This window comes from Callithrix jacchus, chromosome 8 (assembly GCF_049354715.1).
Source record: "Callithrix jacchus isolate 240 chromosome 8, calJac240_pri, whole genome shotgun sequence".
Lineage (NCBI taxonomy): Eukaryota > Metazoa > Chordata > Mammalia > Primates > Cebidae > Callithrix > Callithrix jacchus.
Window position 1 is genome coordinate 136,635,076 of NC_133509.1, and position 14,223 is coordinate 136,649,298.

Here is a 14,223-nt window from a genome sequence, read left to right on the forward strand (position 1 = left end):
ACTGTCACCTCACCCCCCCCACTGTCACCTCACCCCGCCCCACTGTCACCTCACCCTGCCCCACTGTCACCTCACCCCGCCCCACTGTCATCTCACCATGCCCCACTGTCAACTCACCTGCCCCACTGTCATCTCCCCGCCACCACTGTCATTTCACCCCGCCCACTGTCATTTCACCGCACCTACTGTCATCGGACCCCACCCAACTGTAATCTTGCAGCACTGATTTTTTTTCTAATGTCTTAACCAAGCAGGTGAGAAGATGCTGGGTGTTCTTGGGCCACTGATGTGGTTACAAAGCCTGGTTCTAGTGCCTCCCTGACGGCTCACGGTGGTTACAAAGCCTGGTTCTAGTGCCTCCCTGACGGCTCACGGTGGTTACAAAGCCTGGCTCTAGTGTCTCCCTGACGGCTCACGGTGGTTACAAAGCCTGGCTCTAGTGTCTCCCTGACGGCTCACGGTGGTTACAAAGCCTGGTTCTAGTGTCTCCCTGACGGCTCACGGTGGTTACAAAGCCTGGCTCTAGTGTCTCCCTGACGGCTCACGGTGGTTACAAAGCCTGGCTCTAGTGTCTCCCTGACGGCTCACGGTGGTTACAAAGCCTGGTTCTAGTGTCTCCCTGACGGCTCACGGTGGTTACAAAGCCTGGTCCTAGTGTCTCCCTGACGGCTCACGGTGGTTACAAAGCCTGGTTCTAGTGCCTCCCTGACGGCTCCCGGTGGTTACAAAGCCTGGTTCTAGTGTCTCCCTGACGGCTCCCGGTGGTTACAAAGCCTGGTTCTAGTGTCTCCCTGACGGCTCACGGTGGTTACAAAGCCTGGTTCTAGTGTCTCCCTGACGGCTCACGGTGGTTACAAAGCCTGGTTCTAGTGTCTCCCTGACGGCTCACGGTGGTTACAAAGCCTGGTCCTAGTGTCTCCCTGACGGCTCACGGTGGTTACAAAGCCTGGTTCTAGTGCCTCCCTGACGGCTCACGGTGGTTACAAAGCCTGGCTCTAGTGTCTCACTGCTGACGGCTCACGCATGGTTTTAGCAGTTCCTCCTCATCCCAGGACATACCAGACCTACCGTCTTCCCCATCTTGCACTGTGCCATGGTCTGAATATTTGTCCCCTCCTCAAGTTGAAATTTAATCTCCAATGTGGCAGTATCAGGAGGTGGGCGTTTAAGAGGTGATTGTGTCATATGTCCCCTTCCCTCGTGAGTAGATTACTCCATTCAGGGAGTAATGGGTTCATGGGTGTTCTTGGGAGTGGGACTTTCGGCTCTACGAGAAGAGAGAACTGAGCTCACACACTCGGCCCCTTACCTTGAGATGCCCAGGGCTGCCTTGGGACTTTGCAGAAAGCTCCTGCCAGCATGAAGACCCTCACCAGATGCAGCCTCTTGACCTTGGACTTCCCAGCCTTCAGCACTGTAAGAAATGAATTTTGTTTCCTTATGAATTACCCAGTTTCAGGTATTCTGTTAGAAGCCACAGTAAATGGACTAAGACAGGCTGCAGTAACAAACTACCATTAAATGGGTGGCTTAAAAACAGATTTATTCCTTAGAGTCTAGGGTCTGGGGAGTCCAAGATCAAGGTGTTGGCAGATCCACTGTCTGATATGGGCTCACTTCCAGGTCTGCAGACAGACGCCTTCTCATTGTGTGTGACAGCAGAGGGAGGAGGAGCAAACTGTTGTCTCTTCTTATAAGAGCACTCATCACATTCATGAGGGCTGACCCCTTATGACCTATCTACATCCCAAAGGCCCCACCTTTGAATATCCTTGTGTTGAAGGTTACGAATTCAACATGTGAATTTGGGGGAGACAAACATTTAGTCCATGACACCTATGACATCCGAGACACAGGCACGAGCCACATGTGGCTACTGAGCCAGTATGAATTGAGATGTGCTATAAAATGCAAGGTAGATACTGGAGTGTAAAGATTTAGTGTAAAGACTGGGCACAGTGCCTCACGCCTATAATCCCAACACTGGGAGGCTGAGGTGGGAAGATCCTTTGAGCCCAGGAGTTCAAGACCAGCCTGGGCAACATAGGAAGACCCCATCTCTAGAAAAAAATTTCCCAGTCTGGGCAACATAGTGAGACCTTGTCTCTATAGAAAATTTTTTAAAATTAACCAGGCATGGTGCTGGCACCTGTAGTCCCAGCTACTCAGGAGGCTGAGGTGGGAGGATACCTTTGAGCCTAGGAGGTGAAGGCTTCAGTGAACTATGATCCTGCCACTGCACTCCAGCCTGGGTTACAGAGTGAGTCTCTGTTCTCAATTTAAAAAAAAAAAAGGATTTGGCCAGGCAAAGTGGCTCACGCTTTTAATCCCAGCACTTTGGGAGTGCGAGGCAGGTGGATCACGAGGCCAAGAGATCGAGACCATCCTGGTCAACAAGGTGAAACCCCGTCTCTACTAAAAATACAAAAATCAGATGGGCATGGTGGTGCGTGCCTGTAATCCCAGCTACTCGGGAGACTGAGGCAGGAGAATTGCTTGAACCCAGGAGGCGGAGGTTGCGGTGAGCCAAGATTGTGCCATTGCACTCCAGCCTGGGTAACAACAGCAAGACTCTGTCTCAAAAAATAATAATAATAATAAATAATAAATAAATAAAATAAATTTTAAAAAAGGATTTAGTAGGAAAAAAGGATGAAGGCAAAACATCTTATTAAGTTTCATTTTGACGGCATTTTGAGATGATAATGTTTTGAGCATATTTTGAATGACATTAAATAAATTACTAAAATCAGTGTCACCTTTTTCGTTTAACTTTTGAAATGTGGCCACTAAGAATTTCTTAATCACCTGTGTGGTTCGCACTTGTGGCTCACGTGACGTTCCTACTGGGCGGAGCTGGTCTGGAGGATTCTGAGCCTCGGATTGTCTGAGTCATACGTGCTCTCCCCTCCGGGGTGCAGAAGCGGTGAAGAGGATCTTGCTGTCACTCTTGGGCTGATGAGTTAAATGTGTGTGATGCTGTGGAGGGAGGCAGGCGGCCCAGGTGTTGCAGGGCGGTGAGTGGGAGCTTCGGGGCTTCTGGTTCTCTGTCTTCCAGGTCTTCAGGGGTTTGTCTGGGAAGGCCTGGGGAGAGCTGGGAATACTGCAGTTGCAAAGCCCAGTGCTGGAGGTGGGGCGTGGTGGGAGGCGGTCGGATCGTGGGGCTGTGTCTTATGGTTTAACGGCACCCCCCTTGGTGCTCCTGCTTCGCCTTCCGCCATAAGTCAAAGCTCCCTGGGGCGTCCCCAGAGGCAGAAGTTGCCATGCTGTCCGTTCAGCCTGGGAACCACGAGCCAATGACACCTCCTTTCTTTATCAATTACCCAGGCTGGGCATTTCTGTACCGCAGTGCGAGAACGGACTACACTCCAGCACCCGGCTCTCTGCAGGGGCAGCTCCACTTCCAGCCTCGGCTCTTCGGTCATCTGGGACCTGTGGACCTTCACCCCACGCTAAGCCAAGAGCCCCCTTGGGGATGAATAAGTCACATGGCTGACCAGGTGGTGACCTCAAGACCTAGCAAAGCTGCCTCCCACCAGGCCTATCTCCAGCACTGGGGATTGCAATTCCACATGAGACTTGGGCAGAGGCACAGATGCAAACCATACCCTGGGGTCAGGGTCATGAGTATAGAACAGGACATGGCCAGACAGGGGCCGTGGGCGGCAACGTGGACAGTCACGCTGGAGAGAACTCATTGAGGTCTGTCTGCTGGGCCTGAGCAACGCCCCCTGCCTGCCACACCCCAAGTCAGGATGGCAACCAGGGACTGCCAGATGGCTGCAGTGTTGAAGATTCTGAGGCTCGCTCTCTTCTGCGGCACAGAATTTTGGAATTGACACAGACTGCAGTGGAACCACTGACCCAGGCACTAACCTTACCCATCCCAGCCTCTCAGCAGGCCTGCCAGGGGGTCGCTTCCTGCCCCAGGTGCCCCTGCAGGACGACAGCTCTCCACTCCTCTGGCACCCATGTCAACCTCTCGTTCCCACCATGGCTGCCTCTACTCATGCCTTCACATGTTTCTCCCTTGCACTCTCCCGGGCCCTTGACCCATCTCCGCACCTCTCGGCTCTCCCACCGCTGCACCTACCTAAATTCCCATGTTGGAGCCCCCTGTTGCCTGATACCACCTGAGCAGCATCTCAACAGGAGAGTTTAGCCAATACCTAGCTCAGTGTCCACTCCTCAGTGGAGCCACCCTCAGCTCCCAGAATGCCCACCCTGTGCCCCCTCTTTGGCTGGCCTGCAAGGAGTCTCTGCGCCAACACGGAAAAGGCTCCCCTGCTGGCCGCAGGGCGGGGGCTTGTGAAGGGAAGTGTCTGCCCCAGACAGTGCCCAGTTGTAATTATCTCACAACCTGCTGTCTTTACTTGTCTGACTTCCCTTTTAGACCATGGGCACTGCCAGGGCAGATCCCTAGACACCCAATGAATGGACAGGTGCAGTTATGCCGAGGGCACAGTACAGGAGGCGCCTGGGAACCCGCAGCCGGGGAGACATTAATGAGGGCAGGGAGTGCAGAGGAGCTGGGAAGGATGGGAGGGGCTGTAGCACCAGGGTCACAGGCCAGGCCACAGCTTTGAGGGTCTGCATTAGAGGGTGAGAGCAGAGGAGACCACCCTGGGACTGCACAGAGCCGGCCCGAGGGGTCTGCTGTAACAAAGCTTGCCGGCTGTCCCCCAGTCACCCCTCACCCCCAATTCCTATGTTGAAGCCCTAATCCCCAGCACCTCAGAATGTGGCTGTATTTGGAGGCTGGGTCTTTAAAGAGGTGACTGAGTTAAAATGAGGCCCTTAGGTTGGCCCTCATCCAACCTGGCTGATGTCCTAAAAAAAAGAGACTATTCAGACACACAAAGAGACATGAGGGAGGTGTGAGTGCATAAAAATAGAGGCTGTGCGGGTGCCGTGAGCAGGCGGCCGCCTGCAGGCCGAGGGGAGAGGCCTCCGGAGAATCTTCCTCTCAGACTTCCGGCCTCCAGAGCCGGGGCAGGACACAGTTCTGTGGCTTAAGCCCCGCGGTCAGTGGCATCTGTTAGAGCAGCACTGGCTGACTAATATCATGGCTTGGACTAGACACAACCCCTTCGCAGTTCTGGAGGCCAGAAGTCTGAGAGCACGGTGCAGGCGGGGCCATGCTCCCCCGGGCGCTGGGGAGGACCTGGCTTCCTGGCTCGGGGCGGCAGAGCTCCGGTCCACACGTAGCCCTCTCCCTGCGTGCGTGCCTGTGTCCAAATGTCCCCTTTTGGATAAAGACACACGTCAGGTGGCCTAGGACCCCCACAACAACCACATCTTCACTTAAACACATCTGCATGAACCTGCTCCGAAAGTTCACATTCTGAGATGCTGGGAGTTAGGATTCAACACGTGGATTTTGGCAGACACGATTCAACCTGTTGCGGACTGAACGGTCCCCAAGAAATTCCCATCCTGAAGCCCTGTCCTCCAATGCGACCACAGTTGAAGACAGGACCACTCGGGAGGTAACTGAGATTATGAGGCCACGGGGTGGGGACTCACCCCGATAGGGTTGGTGTCCTTACAAGGAGAGGAGAGACACAAGAGACCACCCCCGTCTAAGTGTGGAGGCCACGCGAGGACACTCTGAGAAGGTGTCCTACCCACAGGCCAGGGAGCGAGGCCTTCCCAGAAACCAACCTCACGGGCACCTTGCTGTGGACTTCCAGCCTCCAGAATTATGAAAAACCAATTTCTGCTCTTTAAGCCACCCAGTCTGTGGCACTTCTTATAGCAACCTGAGCAGAAGAAAATGCCACCCAGAGCTTTATCTACTGTCATTTGGTTGCAAATGACATAAACCCAAATTAAACCACTTTAACCACGGGAAAATCTCTAGCTGGGCATGGTAGCTCACACCTCTAATCCCAGCACTCTGGGAGGCCAAGGTGGGCAGATCCCTTGACCTTAGGAGTTTGAGACCAGCCTTGGCAACATGGTAAAATCCGTCTGTACAAAAAAATACCAAAAAATAGCTTGATGTGCTGGCACATGCCTATGGTCTCAGCTACTCAGGAAGCTGAGGGTGGGAGGATTGTTTGAGCCTGGGAGGTTGAGGCTAGAACCAAGATAGTGCCACTGTGCTCCAGCCTGGGTGGTAGAGTGAGACCCTGTCTCAAAAAAAAAAAGGAGAATAGAGGAAAAGGGAGGAGAGGGAAGGGGAGGAGAGGGCAAGAAAGAGGAAGGGGGTGGGGAGGGGAGGGGAGAGGAGGGGAGGAGAGGGTGGGTGGATGGGAGGAGAGGGGAGGGGGATGGGAGGAGAGGGGAGGGGGATGGGAGGAGAGGGTGGGTGGATGGGAGGAGAGGGGAGGGGGATGGGAGGAGAGGGGAGGGGGATGGGAGGAGAGGGCAAGAAAGAGGAAGGGGGTGGGGAGGGGAGGGGAGAGGAGGGGAGGAGAGGGGAGGGGGATGGGAGGAGAGGGGAGGGGGATGGGAGGAGAGGGGAGGGGGATGGGAGGAGAGGGTGGGTGGATGGGAGGAGAGGGGAGGTTCTTAGCTAAACAACTGAACAATCCAAACATAGATCTAGGCACAGCAGTCTCCAGATGTTTCAAGTCCCATCTCTCTCTGTTTCTACGAATGCCTCTCCCAGTGGCCCTCTCCTCCCTGGTTCTGTCCTGGAGTGACTCTTCAGGTGTGTGCCTGTCCCTTCAGCAACTTCCATAGACAGGAAGCACTCCCTCCAGGAGCTCAAGGCTAAGGTATTGAGAGACTCACAGAGGCCAGGCAGCAGCTTACACAGGACACAGTGACAAAAGGACACAGTGACAATGGGACACAGTGACAACAAGACACAGGACACAGTGACAACAGGACACAGGACACAGTGACAACGGGACACAGGACACAGTGACAATGGGACACAGGACACAGTGACAACAAGACACAGGACACAGTGACAATGGGACACAGGACACAGTGACAATGGGACACAGGACACAGTGACAATGGGACACAGTGACAACAAGACACAGGACACAGTGACAACAGGACACAGTGATAACAGGACAGGACACAGTGACAACAGGACACAGTGATAACAGGACAACAGGACACAGTGACAAGAGGACACAGTGACAACAGGGCAGGACACTGACAACAGGACAGGACACAGTGATAACAGGACAGGACACAGTGACAACAGGACAGGACACAGTGATAACAGGATGGGACACAGTGACAACAGGACACAATGACAACAGGACACAGTGATAACAGGACAGAACACAGTGACAACAGGACAGGACACAGTGACAACAGGACACAATGACAACAGGACACAGTGATAACAGGACAGAACACAGTGACAACAGGACAGGACACAGTGACAACAGGACACAATGACAACAGGACACAGTGATAACAGGACAGAACACAGTGACAACAGGACAGGACACAGTAATAACAGGATGGGACACAGTGACAACAAGACACAGATACAGTGACAACAGGACACTGATAACAGGACAGGACACAGTGACAACAGGACACAATGATAACAGGACAGGACACAATGACAACAGGACACAGTGATAACAGGACAACAGGACACAGTGATAACAGGATACAGTGACAACAGAAGAGGACACAGTGATAACAGGACACAGTGACAACAGAAGAGGACACAGTGATAACAGGACAACAGGGCACAATGACAATGGGATGCAGTGATAACAGGACAACAGGACACAGTGACAACAGGACACAGTGACAATAGGACAGGACACAGTGATAACAGGACAGGACACAGTGATAACAGGACAACAGACGCAGTGACAACAGGACAGGACACAGTGATAACAGGACAGGACACAGTGACAACAGGACACAGTGATAACAGGACAACAGGGCACAGTGACAACAGAAGAGGACACAGTGATAACAGGACAATAGGACACAGTGACAACAGGACACAGTGATAACAGGATACAGTGACAACAGGACACAGTGACAACAGGACACAGTGATAACAGGACACAGTGATAACAGGACAACAGTGACAACAGGACACAGTGATAACAGGACAGGACACAGTGATAACAGAATAGGACATAGTAACAGTGACAACAGGACACAGTGACAACAGGGTAGGACACAGTGATAACAGGACAACAGGACACAGTGATAACAGGACACAGTGATAACAGGACAACAGTGACAACAGGACACAGTGACAACAGGACACAGTGATAACAGGACACAGTGATAACAGGACAACAGTGACAACAGGACACAGTGACAACAGGACACAGTGACAACAGGACACAGTGATAACAGGACACAGTGACAACAGGACACAGTGACAACAGGACAGAACGTAGTGATAACAGGACGCAGTAACAACAGGACACAGTGATAACAGGACAACAGGGCACAGTGACAACAGGACACAGTGATAACAGGACACAGTGATAACAGGACAACAGTGACAACAGGACACAGTGATAACAGGACAGGACACAGTGATAACAGAATAGGACATAGTAACAGTGACAACAGGACACAGTGACAACAGGGTAGGACACAGTGATAACAGGACAACAGGACACAGTGATAACAGGACACAGTGACAACAGGACACAGTGACAACAGGACACAGTGATAACAGGACACAGTGACAACAGGACACAGTGACAACAGAAGAGGACACAGTGATAACAGGACAATAGGACACAGTGACAACAGGACACAGTGATAACAGGATACAGTGACAACAGGACACAGTGACAACAGGACACAGTGATAACAGGACACAGTGATAACAGGACAACAGTGACAACAGGACACAGTGATAACAGGATACAGTGACAACAGGACACAGTGACAACAGGACACAGTGACAACAGGACACAGTGATAACAGGACAACAGGGCACAGTGACAACAGGACACAGTGATAACAGGACACAGTGATAACAGGACAACAGTGACAACAGGACACAGTGATAACAGGACAGGACACAGTGATAACAGAATAGGACATAGTAACAGTGACAACAGGGTAGGACACAGTGATAACAGGACAACAGGACACAGTGATAACAGGACACAGTGACAACAGGACACAGTGACAACAGGGTAGGACACAGTGATAACAGGACAACAGGACACAGTGATAACAGGACACAGTGACAACAGGACACAGTGACAACAGGACACAGTGATAACAGGACACAGTGATAACAGGACAACAGTGACAACAGGACACAGTGATAACAGGACACAGTGATAACAGGACACAGTGATAACAGGACAACAGTGACAACAGGACACAGTGACAACAGGACACAGTGACAACAGGACACAGTGATAACAGGACAACAGTGACAACAGGACACAGTGATAACAGGACAGGACACAGTGATAACAGAATAGGACATAGTAACAGTGACAACAGGACACAGTGACAACAGGGTAGGACACAGTGATAACAGGACAACAGGACACAGTGATAACAGGACAACAGGACACAGTGATAACAGGATAGGACAGAGTAACAGTGACAACAGGACACAGTGATAACAGGACATAATGATAACAGGACAGGACACAGTGATAACAGGACAACAGGACACAGGGATGACAGGACAGGACACAGTGATAATAGGATAGGACATAGTAATAACAGTGACAACAGGACACAGTGACAACAGGACATAGTGATAACAGGACAGGACACAGTGATAACAGGATAGGACAGAGTAACAGTGACAACAGGACACAGTGATAACAGGACATAATGATAACAGGACAGGACACAGTGATAACAGGACAACAGGACACAGGGATGACAGGACAGGACACAGTGATAATAGGATAGGACATAGTAATAACAGTGACAACAGGACACAGTGACAACAGGACATAGTGATAACAGGACAGGACACAGTGATAACAGGATAGGACATAGTAACAGTGACAACAGGACACAGTGACAACAGGACATAGTGATAACAGGACAGGACACAGTGATAACAGGATAGGACAGAGTAACAGTGACAACAGGACACAGTGATAACAGGACATAATGATAACAGGACAGGACACAGTGATAACAGGACAACAGGACACAGGGATGACAGGACAGGACACAGTGATAATAGGATAGGACATAGTAATAACAGTGACAACAGGACACAGTGACAACAGGACATAGTGATAACAGGACAGGACACAGTGATAACAGGATAGGACAGAGTAACAGTGACAACAGGACACAGTGATAACAGGACATAATGATAACAGGACAGGACACAGTGATAACAGGACAACAGGACACAGGGATGACAGGACAGGACACAGTGATAATAGGATAGGACATAGTAATAACAGTGACAACAGGACACAGTGACAACAGGACATAGTGATAACAGGACAGGACACAGTGATAACAGGATAGGACAGAGTAACAGTGACAACAGGACACAGTGACAACAGGACACAGTGATAACAGGACATAATGATGACAGGACACAGTGATAACAGGACAACAGGACACAGTGACAACAGAAGAGGACACAGTGATAACAGGACAATAGGACACAGTGACAACAGGATACAGTGATAACAGGATACAGTGACAACAGGACACAGTGATAACAGGATACAGTGACAACAGGACACAGTAATAACAGGATACAGTGATAACAGGACAACAGTGACAACAGGACACAGTGATAACAGGATACAGTGACAACAGGACACAGTGATAACAGGACAACAGGACATAGTGATAACAGGACAGGACACAGTGATAACAGGATAGGACAGAGTAACAGTGACAACAGGACACAGTGACAACAGGACACAGTGATAACAGGACATAATGATGACAGGACACAGTGATAACAGGACAACAGGACACAGTGACAACAGAAGAGGACACAGTGATAACAGGACAATAGGACACAGTGACAACAGGATACAGTGATAACAGGATACAGTGACAACAGGACACAGTGATAACAGGATACAGTGACAACAGGACACAGTAATAACAGGATACAGTGATAACAGGACAACAGTGACAACAGGACACAGTGATAACAGGATACAGTGACAACAGGACACAGTGATAACAGGACACAGTGACAACAGGACACAGTGATAACAGGATACAGTGACAACAGGACACAGTGATAACAGGATACAGTGACAACAGGACACAGTAATAACAGGATACAGTGATAACAGGACAACAGTGACAACAGGACACAGTGATAACAGGATACAGTGACAACAGGACACAGTGATAACAGGATACAGTGACAACAGGACACAGTGATAACAGGACAGGACACAGTGATAATAGGATAGGACATAGTAATAACAGTGACAACAGGACACAGTGACAACAGGACATAGTGATAACAGGACAGGACACAGTGATAACAGGATAGGACATAGTAACAGTGACAATAGGACACAGTGACAACAGGACACAGTGATAACAGGACATAATGATGACAGGACACAGTGATAACAGGACAACAGGACACAGTGACAACAGGACACAGGGATGACAGGACATAAGACACAGTGACAATGGACACAGGACACAAGGACAAAAGGACATAGGACACAGCAGATTTCAGGGGCTGCACATGAAACTGGCAGCTCAGAAGGAACCCACAGTGATGACAAAGGACCCAGCAGGCCCCTGACGGAGCTCCCGATGGCCAAGGCTGGGACAATGGAGCCACAAAACAGGCAACAGTCGTGGGTTATGACACAAAGCAGAAAGCGAACGTCCCCGGGTCTGTAGGGATCAGATAAATGACTGGATAAACAACGGAAGAGGGAGAAGAGGTGACTGTCCCGCAGAAGAATCCCGCCTCATGCAGGGAGAAACACCTCCCTCAAGGCGGTGCAGCAGAAGTCCCGGCTGCTGGAGCCTGGGCTGCACTGAGAGGCATCCCGAGAGGACAGCATGGTGGAGTGGGGCAGCGGGAGGAGCTCCTCTTTTTTTTTTGTCTGGGGAAACCCGATACGCATGATCTCCACTAGGTAGTCACGGCCAGCATCAACAGGGATAAGTGGCACTGATGGACAGACCCTTGGCCTCGAAGTGATGAAATGGCCTCCTATAACCCCAATCTAACCGTGAGAACATCAGGCAAATCCCACCTGAGGGACGTCTTGCAAAGCACTCAGCCACTTATCCTCAAAACTGCCACGTTCACACTGTCACTGTCGAGAGAGGCCTACGGAGGCCTGTGGCCTGAATGTCACGTGGGGTCTGAGTGGAATCGTAGAACAGGAAGAGAACATTAGGGAAACGCTAAAGGGATCTGAATAAAGTGTGGACTTGAGGTGTCAGTAACAGTGCCGTGATGGTGACAGATGCACCATATGCTGTAAGATCTTCCTCATAAGGGAAATCACATGAGGTGCACAGGAACTCTCTGTACTCGCTTCGCAATAACTCTGTGGCTGCAAAGCTGCCCTCAAAGAAAAGGTTTATTTAAAAGTATCAATTAAAAAAAAAAAAGACGGGGCCAGTTGGGGCCAAAAAAGAATGGTGGATACTCAAGAAACCTGTATCTACTAAAATTCACATCAAACTACATTCTGAATTCCAGATGGATATAAGATCCAAACATACGTATTTTTAGGCCACGTGCAGTGGCTCATGCCTCTAATCCCAGCACTTTGAGAGGCTGAGGCTGGTGGATGGCTTGAGCCCAGGAATTTGGGACCAGCCTAGGCAACATGATAAAATCCTGTCTCTACCAAAAAAAATAAATAAATAATCATTAGCCAGGCATGCTGGTGTGCACCTGTTGTCCCAGCTACTTGAGAGGCTGAGGTGGGAGGACCACTTGAGCCTGGGAGGTGGAGGTTGCAGTGAGCTGAGATCACACCACTGCACTCCAGCCTGAGTGACAGAGCTAGACCCTGACCCTGTTTCTTTCTTTCTGTCGCTCTCTCTCTCTCACTCTCTCCATAAATATATATATGGAGCATTCTGCCACTTATCCACAAAACTGTCACATTCAAACTGTCATCTGAGAGAAGCCTAAGGAGGCATGTCACCTGAATGTCACGTGGGATCCTGAGTGAAATCGTGGAACACGGAGAGGACATTAGGGAAAAACTAAGGGGTCTGAATAACGTGTGGACTTAAGGTGTCAATAACAGTGTGGTAATGGTGAGAAATGCACCGTATGTACCAATCTTATAGGTATATATGCAGACATATATATCATACATATATGATATGTATACATTATTTTTTTAATGAAACCCTGAAGGTTTCGAGGCAGGAAAATAGGGTCTGGAAGCAGGGAACGTAAGGCTGATTCACACTTCAGCTATCATAGGAAACATCCTCTCCTGAGGGCACACGCCTTCAATGACTTTGTAACTTTCCTTCATCCTCTCCATTTGCACCAGGCATACCCCAAGTAACCAAAGGGATGCCCTAGAGGGTATTTTCATTCCCAAAAATTCTGTCCCGGGGCCTTGAGCCCCTATGCTCAGGCCGCTCCCACACTGTGGAGGGCACTTTCATCTTCCATAAATCTCTTCGTTCCTTCCCTGCTTTGCTTGTGCGTTTTGTCCACTTCTTTGTTCAACACACCAAGAACCTGGACACCTTCTACCAGTAACAAAGGTACTAAAAAGAAGATGGAGGTAAATACTTACGTGATCTTTTTTTTGAATAACCAGGAGAAAGCGCGAAGTCCCCCACTACCACAAATTGTGCAGTCGACTTTCCCACACTTGAGGAAATCGCCGGGGTCCGCACATCCAGCGTGCAACGGATAAGCCTCGCCCTGGGAAAACCACCTTCGTGATCATGGTATCTGCCCTGCCAGGTATATGATTTTAAAATAAAGAAGCTGGCTGGCCACGGTGGCTCACGCCTGTAAGCCCAGCACTTCGGGAGGCTGAGGTAGGAGGATCACTTGAGTCAGGGAGTTTGAGACCAGCATGGGCAGCATGGGAAGACTCTGTCTCTACAAAAATAAAATAAAAATAAGTTCTTTCTACATATCACTCCAAAGACAAAAACCACAAAAGATAGCTTTAACTACATGAAATATAATACTACATATACGGCCAATAAGAAAAAATAATATAGGCCAGGCACGGTGGCTCATGCCTGTAATCCCAGCACTGTAGGAGGCTGAGGCGGTCATATCACCTGAGGTCGGGAGTTCAAGACCAGCCGGACCAACATGGAGAAACCCCATCT

General features: G+C 50.1%; 1 non-coding gene across 1 annotated transcript; it reads right to left on the minus strand.

Annotated features, from left to right (window-relative positions):
* Window positions 1-13,691: 13,691 nt before the first annotated feature.
* LOC144577585 (U1 spliceosomal RNA) lies at window positions 13,692-13,851 on the minus strand. Its single transcript, XR_013521760.1, has one exon. It is a non-coding gene; the product is annotated as a U1 spliceosomal RNA (small nuclear RNA).
* Window positions 13,852-14,223: the final 372 nt, after the last annotated feature.